Source organism: Cryptomeria japonica, chromosome 4 (genome assembly GCF_030272615.1).
Source record: "Cryptomeria japonica chromosome 4, Sugi_1.0, whole genome shotgun sequence".
Classification (NCBI taxonomy): domain Eukaryota; kingdom Viridiplantae; phylum Streptophyta; class Pinopsida; order Cupressales; family Cupressaceae; genus Cryptomeria; species Cryptomeria japonica.
In genome coordinates this window covers 309,226,377-309,240,800 of record NC_081408.1, presented here as the reverse complement: position 1 = coordinate 309,240,800, position 14,424 = coordinate 309,226,377, and the positions used below count along the sequence as shown (strand labels likewise).

Genomic DNA, 14,424 nt, shown 5'->3' with positions numbered 1-14,424 from the left:
GCAGAGAGAGAGAGAGAGAGAGAGAGAGAGAGAGAGAGAGAGAGAGAGAGAGATAGAGCTTTATTGTTCTCTGTGAGGTCAGAATGAATAAACTGTTTCAAATAATCTGGTTACAGGGTTTACCTCAATTTGCTACACTATAGCTTGCATCTTTTGTTCACGAAAAACAAAAAATGGAAAGCGAAATTGCATTTCTCATAGTTACCCATACAATGTCAGCTTATATGTGGCTAACTGAGGATTTACGTTTCACTTATCTTTATCTCTTGAAGCTGTATATTCTTCTAAACTTACATGATATTTCTGTCCTAGTTTTTCTTTATATGCTAAATTAGCTTCTTGCCTTTGTATCATGGGTTTCTTCATGTGATGCTTCTTTCCACTCTCTCCCTCTCCCTCTCCCTATATATTTTTGTAAGGGTTTAGGCAGACCAGAACAATAAACAATATTAAGTATAATGCACATTGCAGGGTAAAACACAAAAATAACAATTCACAATAACACACAGATGGTTCAACCAATGTGGGCTGCATCCACAAAGAAACAACTGACCTCTTTTTTATATTATCCAGCGAAGAAACAAATTACAAGCTCAGGGCTTTTCACATTCTGCAACCACTTATTTATCAAGCCGTTTTAGTGGTTTACAAAGGTAGGTTTACATACCAAAATAACAACTGAATCCTTTATTAAATAATGGACAATTTTTGCTTCGAGGGCGTTGCACCAGACCCCTACCTTTGGCTCTGCCCTCGGACCCCCACTGGTCTTAAAAGGGGCTCTGCTCCCCATTGCACTCTCCCGTTAATTGATTTTGGGGGAAAATGCGGCCGTCAAAGTCACCAAAATTTTAAGACTGACATATGAGAGAAATGTACTTTGGCAATAATGTAAGTCAATAAGCACCGTTGTAATGGCGAAAATTCGTTTTACCAAGAAATGTAATCTGTTATCTAAGTTAATGTCTTTGAACATTAGACTAGGACAAAACTAGTTTTTTTCTTTCTTTGGAATAAAGTTTTTGCTACTGTTTTAGAATGTTTTTGTTAATTTAGTGATCAGATTTAACTTAAACAACAGAAAATAAATGAAATGAACATACAAAACGCAAAGGAAACCCTGGGAAAATCTCCCTTGGAGGAAAAACCCAGCATCAAGGATCCAGATAAATCCTTATCTATATGAGCAAGATTACAAGTATCACTCATCTGATTTAGTCAATCAGATAGGGCACAATTCAACCAAGTCAGATCGCTGAAGTGCTGGAGCACATCTGCCAAGTGATGTTGCTGTTTCAGACTTCAGTACACAGGATATAACAGTGAAGGGTTGGAGATGGCTTCGATGAGCATGAGAATCAGTTCACTAGCCTTAAGAATCACATCGCCAACCTTGAGGACTTGAATCGCTAGTTTGAAGATCAATTCGCTACACTTGGAAGACCTGAAGACAATTCACTGACCTTGAAGAGCAAAGTCTGTCGCTGTGTTGCATAACCGGAATTGGCTATCTAAGAGATTTTGCTTGAGTGATGAATGAATGAATTGAGATCTAAGATGAATATTGTTATATACAAGATTCATCTTTTACATTTCCTTTAAGTCGGCTAGGATACAATTCATATTTTATTTTAGCGCCCAAATTTGGGGCTTGGTTTACAATGCATAATGACCACGTTTTGTTTTAACTTAGCGCACCAAGAAGAGGCCCAAGTTAAGTGCTTTTACAAGTTACAATAAAACAATTTTGGGCCCAGCCCAATGTAAATGCATATGCTCATATAATCCGATCTAGCTATCGGTTTTCAACAGTTTTAACTTGCAAACATCTTTTATCAAGCTAAAATATAGAGTTGGGTTGGAGAATGCTCAAATATAGGAAATTGTGTTGAGACATGGACCAGCTAGGACTCGAACCTAGGACCTTCCATATGCTGCTGGAGTGCTCTACCACTAAGCTACTGGCCCCTCTTGGACCAGTCCATCGTTTGTCCGGGTGTGGCTTAGTTCCAACACCAACAACCCCCCCTTAAGCCACACCCCTTGGTGCTTGGGGCTCCTAACCTGGACCTGGCTCTGATACCAAGCTGAGACATGGACCAGCTAGGACTCGAACCTAGGACCTTCCATATGCTGCTGGAGTGCTCTACCACTAAGCTACTGGCCCCTCTTGGACCAGTCCATCGTCGGTCCGGGTGTGGCTTAGTTCCAACACCAACAAACTGAGCCGTAAAATTGAAAAATTGAATATAGAATTGTAAAGAGCAGAAGGGAAGGAACCTGTGACCCAAAGATGGAGCTCTTTGTCCAGGACACCATAATGATATTTTGCCGTTGTCCGAAAGAATTGCAAAAGTGGAAATATCTGTTAGATTTCAAATTCACTTGTACAACCAAAAACACAGACAAGGACAACAAATGAGAGAGAACTAGATGGTATAAAAATGAAAGTAAATTAATTAAAATGAATAAAAAAATGAAATGACAAGAAAGGGGAAAAGGGAGTAAAATTGTCTTTCAATTACTTTTAGGTAGGGAAGGGAAAGATGGTTGGGACTGTTTGGGAGCTTGCCAAGAATGCTCAAAGCCCAATTTTGGCCTTGAAAATGAATTCATTCTGAATGCATTATTTAATAACTTCATACCTCTGCGCTATAAATATGTCCTAACTAAATCACATTGTTCATCCACACAGCAATCGACATAACACATTCAAATAGAGTTGAGACAAGTTAATGCTGAATACGTTATGGAGAACATTGTTGCCACTTCAACCCATACTTTGCAAATAAGTCTAAACATTTAAACCATGGCATAGAAGGATGTTCAATGCATTAAACTTGGCCACCATGTTAAAAAATACATAAAACTTGATACTTTTGAAAGTCCAAATGTTGAGATGGCAAAAAATCTAATATAGCAGTGACATATTGACAAGTAAGCTTACAGCAAGCTTAAGTAGACACATAACCAGCTGAAGTAGACACTCATGCAGCTCAAGCAGGCAACTTGTGCTATGCACACACTCCTGGTCTCCGACAGGGACCCCCTTCCTTTTTTCCTTGCTAGCCGAGAGAGAGAGAGAGAGAGAGAGAGAGAGCTTTGGGGATATAGGGAGTCAAGGTGAAGTCCAAGCATGAGGAAATGGGGTGAACTTGGCCCCATGGACTTGTATTTGTACTGCAACGTAGGAGCTTGAGGGCTTAGACATCAAAAGATCAAAGCAAGTGAAGAGGAGAGGCAAGGAACGAGACCTAAATCCTCCCCTAAACTATAGGCTAGCCCAGGCTAGAGGCCAAGCAGAGTAATGACAAGGAATTTTGATGTTCCTTGAAATCTGATCTGGAGAGAAAAGTTCGGTATTTTCACTAGCACAAGGAATAAAACTTGTCCCAAAAAGTGCTTGGAAATGCCTAAGATAAGGCCAAATTTCATTTGACGTTCCAAACTTCGGTGTGAGCAATGAAGTGAGGAATAAGTCCTTTTTCCCAAAATGCTTGAAAAGGCCGAAGTTAACCAATTCATGAGAAAAGTTTGGTGTTTTCAGAATTTTTGGCATTCCAATCCCCTTGAAAAGGCCAAAATTCATCCAAGCTTTCCAAACTTCAGTGTTTTCAAAGAGGTGGGAATAAACCTTGTTTCCAATGATCCTTCCAAGGCCGAACTTTCTCATTTTGTGCCAAAAATTCAGTGATGTTCTTAATACTCTCCAAATGTCGAGGTTCATTTTCAAGTTTGCTTCTCAAAGTTGGATTTTGCAGTCAAAAAGAGGTGGGATTTAGGGACATCAAGGACCTTTCCTAGGCAAACAAAGTGGTATTTCAAAATCAGTGTTGATTGAAGCTCAAAATCAGGGATAGTCTTCATTCCCAAGGTGCTTTGTAGGCCGAGGTTTAGGCCGAAGTTCATCCCAAATTTATGAAGTTCGGCATTTACTCAAAAATAAGAAACAACTCTTACCTTTCAAATGCCTAAGTTCAGGCCGGAGTTTGCGCAAGATCTCCAAATTTGGGGTAGGAGTGTAGAACTTGGTTTGACTTTACCCTTCCAGGACTTCCTTATGCCAAGTTGGATCCTTTTCTCTACTCGAATCACATTCTCAAAGACAAAAGACCCTTGTAGATACGATGGCAAGGTAATGTTCAAATCCTTCAGGGGATGAATAAGAAATGAGTGATGACACATGATGGAATGTAATGGTGAGAATGGATAACTAAATGAAACAACGATTGATCCTTGAACTTATGTGTCCATGCAGGATGAAGTGCACAAAGGAGGTCGTGTGTAGATTCCTAGGACAATGGGAGGCTCTGCAACACTACAATCTAAGCACGAATAGAGGAAGCGACCATATGGAGAAGCCAAGGGTCCATGGCTTTACCTAAATATGCCAAAAGGATCACCCTTTAAAAAGAGAAAGAATTCCATGTCAGCACCCTAAAGATGTCAATGAATAGAGCCAAAGACAAAGTAGGAGGGATTGGATGAGCGAAGACCACTACCACCACTAGCAAGGCAACAAGATGAAGGCTAGGGTATGAGATTGAAGCAAGGATCATAGAGCAGTGTGTTGCAAGGCCAATTTGTGCTATTCCCAGAATTCTGGAAAACAATGGCAGGACACATAGAATGCTAGAGGAGTATGCAGAAACAAAAAATAAACAGCTAAGAATGACAGAATTTGGATTTATTGTAATAACAATTATTTTATTGTAAAATGACTACTTTTGGCCCTATTTAATGCAATTCAAAAAGGGGCCACAAGTTAGTTATTTCCCAACTACCAAATTTACCTTTTGTGCCTTGAGCTCCGTGAAATCTTGTCTTCTAGTGGGATTAATGAAAACAGTTGAAAGTAGTTGAAAAAGTGGTTGATGGTTGTTGAAATCATTAACCAAAAAGCTGTCAAGGTTTCTGGAAGGCAGATTTGGGCCGTTGGATGAATTGAATCCTAGCCATTGATTTAGAATGTCAAATCTATAAAAGGCCAGTGCCTCTCTTGTTGTAAACGGTTAGAGTTTTAGGGTTAGAAGGGTTAGACAGTTAGAGTTTTAGTAGGTTAGAAGTAGCAGTAGTTAGAAGTAGAATAAGAGTAGGAATTGTTGGACATAAATTGTTGTAATAGCAATTAGAACAAATGAATAAAGCATTGACTCATGGTTTTTTGCCAGTTGCCCTAACTTGTTTGTATGGTTTCTTTTCATCAAGTTAGATAAAGTTCAGTGATCTTAATGGCAAAGTGTGACGGTATATGATTTGATTTCAGGTTCATACCATTGGAGGCCTGCTGACTATATGTCTCTATGCATGGTTAGTCTGAGCCTATTGTTGCTCTTAGTTCAACTGTGACTGCTTGTTTTGGATTGCTCCAGAATTGGGTATCCCACTGAATATTGGTGGTTTGAAAATATTTTACTTCCCCTTGGAGCTTGCACTATTCCTGTAGAGTTGTGAGTTTATCTTTGGCTGAGCAGGAAGTTGTTTTATTTGAAATCTGTCTACAAACAACACCAACCATTGATATCATTGTCCCTAGGACCTCCAAACCCTGTCCCTTTGCCTTTTATTTTCCCCAGTTTGAGAAGTAAAGCATCACCAGATTCCCCTACCGGATTTAGGCCAGCTTGTCAAATGCGTAAGTACCCTTGTGATTACCAACAAATCACATCAATTACCGAGTTATCCTAAGCAAGTCAAGACTTGAGAATTGAAACCTTGAGGTTATCTCCTATGAGCAATCCGAATAGCATTAGAGATTTCCTTATTCAAGAGAGGCTAGGATACATTCAGTATTTTATTCTGCATTGACCGAAAGTGCAAACTTTCGCCATCAACACAACCAAGCAGCTGAAGCAAGCAAGAAGCTGGAGCACACAACCAACCAGCTCAACCAAGTACCCAAGCACCTCAACCAACCAATAGCTGGAGCAGGCAACCAAGCAGCTCAAGAAAATAACCAAGTAGCTCAAGCTGCTCAACCTAACAACCAACTAGCTCAACTACAGGTCAAAGCAGCTCAACCAAAAACTTACTCAAAAAACAACTTGAAAACTTTCTAATCTCCTTGACATCAATGAAAAAATCTACAACAGATTATTGGTGAGTTGAAACATCATTGAGCAAAATGCAAAATCATAATCAAACTCAGCTTAAGAAAGTTGCCTTAGAACGAAGAAGCAATGCAAGATTAGAAGCAAACTCGACTGAGGGAAAGCAACTCAGATTTCATCTAAAACTTGTTCCTGAGCTCGAATTCTAGAACATATTCCTTTGGCCAAACTTCAACAAGAAAGACACAAATTTGGCCAAGGGAAAGGAATCAGGACTTTGTCCTAAAGACCTTCCTAAAGCCAAGATTCCTTTTTTACCTTCCTAGACCTGAGTTTGGGAACAAATCGTAGCAATATGCCAAGGTCCGAGTTTGAAAAGGAGTTTCCAATTTAGCTTCCAAGGGCCGAGTTTGTCTCAAATGCACCAAATTCGAAATCATCTTCTCCTGTCCGAGTGTCCTTGAAGCCTTCCTTTGACCAAGTTGCAGTCCAAATTCCTAATCAAACTCTCCAAGTAGTCCTCAAGTGGCAGAAATTCCACTTTGTTGTCTGAAGGCCGAGTTTTGTGCAAATCAGAGATTAAAGTCTTGAAAGGTGTCCATGACTCAAGTTTCTACTTTACCTTCCTAAGGCCAAGTTTCCACATAGCTGTCCTATGTCTGAGTTTCATGACAAAATTTCTAAAATACAGTCAGAGATCCGAGTTTGGGAAGACACTCCATTTTGTGCTCCAAGGTCCGAGTTACAGTTCTCCAATGCCAGAATTCCCAATCAAGTTCCTATTTCCGAGTTTGCAAAAAGTGTTGATAATGAGAAAAGATCCAAAAGGTCTTCCCTTAATCGGGTTCCAAGGTAGAATATCCAATTTGCATTCCAAAGTCAAGAGTTTCATAAGTAGAACTTCCTAAGTGCTGTCCTAAGTCAGAATATCCACATAACAGTCCTTGAGCCAAAGTTTTACACACAGCTATCCTTGGTTGGAGTTTGAATACACAAGGACTTAGTACATAGTGCTGAGAATGAGCCAATGTTCCATGAGATCTTCCAAATCCAAGTCAAGGTCCAAGTTTCTAGGTGGCGATTTCAAACTGAATTTCCTTGCAGCAGCCCTAGACCAGAGTTTCTAATGGCCAAGTTCCAAAATGCTGTCCAAGCATCAAGTTTCTAATCCTAAATCTGAGTTTCCAGGCAAGAACTCCAAGTAATTTTCTAAGAACCAAAGATCCAAATGCAATCCTTATGCTGAGTTTCTACATAGTTGTCTCAAGTCTGAGTTCATGGAACAACAAAGGGCAGAATCCAAAATACATATCTTGAACCAAGTTGTGCACATACTCTTGCCAAAACTGAGTTTCCTAGCATCTTTCCAAGCTGCAAGCTCCAAAGCAGAAAATCTAATAGACTTTCCTAAGGCCGAACTTTATGTATAAGTGCCTCATTTCCAAGCATCTTTTCTAAGACCAAGTCCAAGTCTCCCAAGGATCTTCCGAGATCCTAACTTCAAAGTCGTGACCATGACTTAAGTCTCTCGATTATGCTAAATAGGCCAAGTTTTGACACAATGACATTCCAAATTCCAAATGCTAAGTGTCCAAAGGACTTTCCAAAGTTCAAGTTTCCTTAGGATCCTTATGTGCCCGAGTTGTCTTTCACAATCTATGTATGCAGGCCAAGGTTCTTTAAGGAAATCCATAAACCAAGCTTCCCTCAAAGCAATATAGACAAACCCTTCAATGAGTGAGGAAGCCGAGTGATGGAATCTTATGACATATGCTCAAGTGGAATATGTGAAGTGGATATGAGAATGTTTGAAATACTAAACTCTTAAGCTTCATAATGGTAATTATGGCTGACTTGTGATCAAATGATGAATGCCACTGAAGAAGAGCCAAGGTTGAAGGATCATCCAAACCAGCTGATGATTTGAAGACTTCAAGATATCATTTCCAAATGTTCTACATGGTTACTGAGATGAAATGGGGAAATGCAATATCAAAATTCTGAAGATGATGTCTTTCTAAAGAAGATCAAGAGTAACATGCTCAGAAAAATGGCTCTACGAGGTGTTCTGATAGAGAATTCTATAAAATCTGGAAATATCAACAAACATGTGCCAATGAAGAAAGTGCTACAAAGATGGAGATAAGGGATGGAGATTGAGGACTACTATCACAGTGTTGAAATCCAAGGGATGCCATTTCTAGAAATCGGGAAAACAATGACTGATTACCAGAGCAATGCTATAGGAACATATAGAAACAGGAAAAAGATAACTGGACTTGAAATGGAAATGATTTATTGTAAAATGGGAATTAATTTATTGTAAAAATAACAACTTTTTGGCTAAATTTAATATAATACAATAAAGCCAAAAGTTAGTTATTTTGTCCTTGCGACAAAAAGTTGTTATTTTGTCTTTTTGTGGCAAGAGACATGTAAATTTCGTCTTTTAGTGGGAATGGTTAGAAAGTGGTTAGAGGTGGTTGAAATCATTGAATAAAAGTTGTTACAACTTCTAGAAGGCAAATCTAGGCCTTTGAAAGGATTTGATCCTGGCCATTGATTGAAATTGTAAAATCTATAAAAGGCCAATGCCTCTCTCAATGTAAAGTTAGCAGCAGTAGTTCTTAGAGTAGGATAGAATAGAGTAGTTGTTGCTGAACAGGGATTGTTGAACCAACATTTGAAGCAAATGAATAAAAATAAAAGCATTGAAGTGTGGTGTTTTACCAATTGTTTTATCTTGTTTGCATGGTTCCTTTCATCAATATTAGTTAAAGTTCAGTGATCTTAATGGTCAAGTGTGAGGATATTTGATAGATCTCTGGTTCATACCATTTGTTGTTTGCTGATTGTAAGCTACAGTACATGGTTAGTTTGAACCTGACTATCATCTTAGTTCAATTGTGAATATTTATTTGAGTTGCACCAAAATTTGGTACTTGAATGCATGTTTACAATCCAAAAATCTTTCATTCCTTTGAAGATTGCACTATTTTTGTGGCACTGTGAGTTGTCTCTGGTTAATCAGGAATTAGTTTATGAAATTTATCAATTGAAGCATCAGCCAATACTGTCATTGTCCATAGGTGTTAGTTTATATTCTCTTAACCCTATCTTTTAACCTATATTTTCAATTAGTTTAGGAAGAAAGCATCACTCAGATTGCCATATCAGATGTTAACCAGCTTGCCAGAAGCATAAGTCCCTTTGTGATTAGCAGTAAATCACATCATTCACCGAGTTATCCAAGTACAGTAAAGACCTGACATTCAGAACGTTGAGGTAGTCTTATTTGATCAGCTCAGATATCATATGAGATTTCCTTATTCAAGAGAGGATAGGATATACTTGGTATATTTTATTCTGCATTGTTAGAAGTGCAAACTTCCTCATCAACAGTACCCTAAAAGGATAAGTGTGCAACTTAGAGGTTCACTGATTTATGTTGAGTAAATCAAAATTCTTTCTATACAATGCATCTAGTGTCAATCAATTTGTTTCAATGATAAACGATATCAATCCCTAGATTTCAGAGCCAAACTGAGATTGGTAATTTTTAATCAAACATTTATATAAAATGACAAAGAAGGAATAAGAGATTTGTGTATCTATATATTGATCTTTGACATGACTACAATTGACTGTTGGGATACTTGTTTCTGAATCTGCTACTGGATATCAGATCTATGACTGTAGCTGATGTGAAAACTGATTGTAATGATTGTCTAGATTACAACCACATGGGCAGTCTTGACTACAAAAGTGTAGCCTTGTCCTTTGAATGTGGCCTCATCCTAGTGCTCAAAATCTAATCTGTTAGACTATGGTGAATATCCGATTCATGACCATACCAATGACATTCATCTGTCTGTGTGCAGTCCTGATTCTTGTCCCAGTAACTTTTATAAATAGATTTGCTTCTTCATACCTGTGTTATTTAAAAATGTGGTGCTTATAAGCACCTTTAAGGGCTTGTTATTGAGTGGGGAAATCTACAACCTGTCACAATTGCAGTCAAGCCATGTAATATTTGATATAACAATTTTGAACAAGATTGAAGACACTTAAAGCAGCAGTCATGCTGTGATGTCTGATGCTAAATGTAGTGTTAATGCAGTCATGAATGCTTTTTTTTCTCTATGCTCTTTGCTATTGCTTGCTAAGTGACTTGATTGTTTTTTTACTTTGCATCCTATAAAATGACCTAGGAGGCTAGGACTTACCTTTATATAGTGTTGTACTTAAATCTGAAACTGGATGATTGTGTTATATGAGACTTATTTGTTGTCAAACTATCAATTGTTTGTGTCAATTCAAAGTTAGTAATAGTCATTTCGAGTCAAGTTGCAGGTTGTCATGTCAAAGTCTATTATTTCTACTAATGATTTCTTGTAGAGAAATCATGGTTGCAATCATTTGAGTTAAAAATGAAGTTTTCAATTATGATGGTTGCATCTTGGACCTGTTAAAGGATATATTGGTGAGTGAAAGGCAGTGAAATAAGCATAAAACCATCCTTTTTAGCATGATGATAGCTCCAACAAACATGAAATTCAGCTCAGATCATGGCATTGGAGTCTTAGTTTGCAGCTAGTCACCAAAAAGAATTGTACCAATAAGAAAGATTAATAAACTGCAGTTTTTACACATCTAGATTGAAAAAAATGTGCCTTGTCTTATGCAAAGAGTCAATCTAGCTGGAGTAAATCCTGCCTACCATACTATTGATGTGTTTTTCATGCACATGCGAACAAAAAATAAAATACCAAGGTATCTTATCCTCTCTTGAACAAAGCTTCCCCGAATGCTGAAGATCTCGCAGAAGGATCAATCGGAGTAGCTTCAAGGTTTTGATTGTAGGTTCTCTACGTGTGGATAAGCTCTTGTGGTATGATGTGATTTTGTTGGAATCACAAGGGGACTTACATTTGATGACCTGAGCGTCTGATTTGCTTTGGATATCACTGGAACGTGGGTCTTTATTGATCCTTGATTTTTCAAAAAGAGAAAAGGATAAGGGTTGGAGAAGGATCTAATTCTAACACTAAGAATGTAGGAGTGATGGATGACCTTTGATGAAACTTTAATCTAGTCTTGCTTTGACATGCCAGGATCATCTCCACAAGGTTAGTGTGATCTTCTAAGGAAGGCTTTATGATGTTTAGATCACCGCTACAAGCATAGACACCGCCAGGTTGATGCATATCAATGAAGAAGCGATAATTGAAGTTAAGCTTAAGTTGAATGATTCCAGTTGACTACACAAGGCAAGTTTGCAATCAACAAACCGCTAGTAGTATGGATATACAAATTTCACCATTGATCATACAAATTTCTTCCATTCATCTAATAACGTGAAATTAAATTTGAGAGGTATAGAGACCATGCAAATTGTAGAATCGACACATAGAATTCACCATTCCTTCAATGAAGTTTACATGTCTTTTGCAACAATCTCTTGGCAACAATCTTTGCCTTCTCTTTCTACTCTACTCTAAAATGCTATCTACTATTGAGCTACTAATTATTGACTATCTCTCTTTTGCTAACTCCTAATTATTCTCTGACTATTAACTATTACAAATGAGGAGCCAAGGCTTTATATAGAGAGCCCTTTACAAATTGATGGCTCTGATTGACTTAGAATCAATGGCTAGGATTACAAGATAGAAACCCTAATTAGGGTTTGTTATAACAAACTTCCTTAGCCAATGAGAAAATTACATTCCAGGAGTGAGGACCAATAGGAAGCGGGGGTAGGTACATCGAAGTTTGTGCCGTCTCCGATGAGTCAGGTACATTGAATTTGGACATGCTAAGGTGGACCAATCTGGCTGGAGGAATGATGACTAGGATGCCACTTTGTCTGACGTCTGTGTCTTGGTTGATCCTCCTTTGTCTTTTGACGCGATGAATGATGTACCTCCTTGACTCCCATATGCTTGATGAGGCTTCCTCATTGTCAAGTGTTCTTTCCTTCGGTAGCATATCTCACCTTGAAGTGCTGGCAAAGCCTTTCTTTGTCATCTTGTGGTTCCTTAGTGTGGCGAAGTGAAGGTTTTGGAGATGGCTGGCAACTTCTTGAACACCTGTAGTCTTCCAACGCTTCAAAACACCTTGAGTCCACCGTTATGCCTTTGGAATGTCCTTGATGATGATTGATTGGAATAGGTCGTCTTTGTCTTGGCTTGGTCTTCTTTCACCTGCAACACAAACCAAAAGATGATCAAGTACACATGATATATTTATCCTGTTCATAGAATTTCTTACCTTAAATTATTAACAAGAAGGCATCGAGATAGAATTTGCCCTAGAATCCTTCCCAGGGACAGGCCCTATAAGAATTTCGCTCAGGACCCTTTGGAAGGGTCAGGAGCGAATTTTGACAAAGTTGCTCAATCAGAAGTCATTCTCAACATTACCTCACCAAGATCAAGTCAGTAACCTCCAAAATTGCCAAGGAATAGGTTTTGCTCAAAGACCTAGGCAAAATATTAAACCACTTAGGAATTTCGCTCTAGACCCTTTGGAAGGGTCAGGAGCGAAATTTGCATTCTTGGCTCAAATTCTTCTCACTTTGTGACCATACTCACTCAGATGCATGTCTAAGGAGGCCCTCAATCTCAACCCATACCAAGTTTGATGCAAAATTGCAGCAAAATGGAGTTTTTAAGGATTTCGCTATGGACCCTTTGGAAGAGTCAGGAGCGAAATTCTCATTCTAGGACAAATTCTATAATTTCTCTACTCCAAAATGCCTCCAAGACAAGCATATGCTAGCCTTCTCTCCACCAAAGCCTAGGAATCCACCACTTGACCTTCATCATGAGTAAATTAGGTGAAATTGAGAATTTCACTCTGGAGCCTTTGGTAGGGTCAGGAGTGAAATTCTAGTTTTGAGCACATTTCTTCAATCTTTCAACTCCAAACCACCTCAAAAGGCAAGGACACGTTACTCCACACCTATCTATGCCATAAAAACCAAAGATTTGACCATCTCCAAGGGAAAATAGGTATCCTTCAAGAATTTCACTCTGGATCCTTTGGAAGGATCAGGAGCAAAATTCTAGTTTTAGCTCAATTCCTTCACGTTTGGTGATCATAAGCAACTCAAAACCATGCCTAAGGACCTCTTCAATCTTGATCCACACTTGGCTAGACACAAAATTGAGAGGAAAAGATAGATTTTAGGAATTTCGCTCTGGACCCTTTGGAAGGGTCAGGAGCGAAATTCTAGTTTTAGGCCAAAATCCTTCACTTCTTCACATTCTATCACTTCAAAAGGCAAAGACATGTCATTTCCCTTCCAAACACGCAAAAGGAACAAGGTTGGTAGTCTAAACAAGGAAGCAAATGAGGCTTATGAAGAATTTCACTTTGGACCCTTTGGAAGGGTTAGGAGCGAAATTCACAATCTTGGACAAGATCCTCACTTTTCAACACTTTCAATCACTTCCTAAGGCAAGAACATATCAACCTACCCCCACCATGCCCAAAGAACAAGACTTTTAGTGCAAACAAGGAAGAAAAAGGTGTCTTCTAAGAATTTCGCTCTGGACCCTTTGGAAGGGCCAGGAGCGAAATTCACATTCTTGATTGATTTCTCACCTCTTTCATTCAATCCATCTTCAAAATTGATCAAACTCACCCTCCTCTCGCCATATTCAAGTCCACTTGCCATCCACTTGGCTCAAATATCTTCATTTTCAATTCCTTGGGCCAAAATTGAGGGTCAAATGAGGATTTCGCTCTAGACCCTTTGGAAGGGTCAGGAGCGAAATTCTCATTTTGAGCTAATTTCTTACTTCCTTTCTCCTTTTCATGCCTTGAACACACTTTGTTAGGCTTCCTTCCATCATGACCATGCAAATTTGCTCTTTAAGTTGACACATAGCTCAAGATTTTGTGAAAAATAGGGTTTTATATGAATATCGTTCTGGACCCTTTGGAAGGGTGAGGAGCGAAATTCCTCCTTGGGCTCAAATTTTGACTTCATTTTCACATTTCTTCACTCGAAATAAGTGTTTTGCCTTCACAAATGCCTGGGAATGAGCTAGTTCATGGCTTTGGGCAATGTAGAGTGTCTTATAGAGGAATTCGCTCTGGACCCTTTGGAAGGGTCAGGGGCCAAATTGAAATTCGCTTTGGACCCTTTGGAAGGGTCAGGAGCGAAATTTGAAATTTTGGTCTCTCCATCAGGATTCATATATGGAATATAACATTTAAGTATAAGTTCTTATACTTTAAGTTATATTCCATATATACTGTTAGGATGTTTGAGAGTGGTTTCAGACGTCCAGAATTTATAATGCAAAATCTAGTTTTTCGAGGATTCTTCAATTTTCCAGACTTAGTCAAATTTCAGGATCGG

At 38.7% G+C, this 14,424-nt stretch overlaps 1 protein-coding gene across 7 annotated transcripts in view; it reads left to right on the top strand.

Moving 5' to 3' along the window:
* The window catches only part of LOC131054237 (peptide chain release factor 1, mitochondrial), a 150,660-nt gene that overhangs the window by 109,227 nt on the left and 27,009 nt on the right, over positions 1 to 14,424 (top strand). The gene's annotated exons all lie outside the window — the stretch shown is intronic.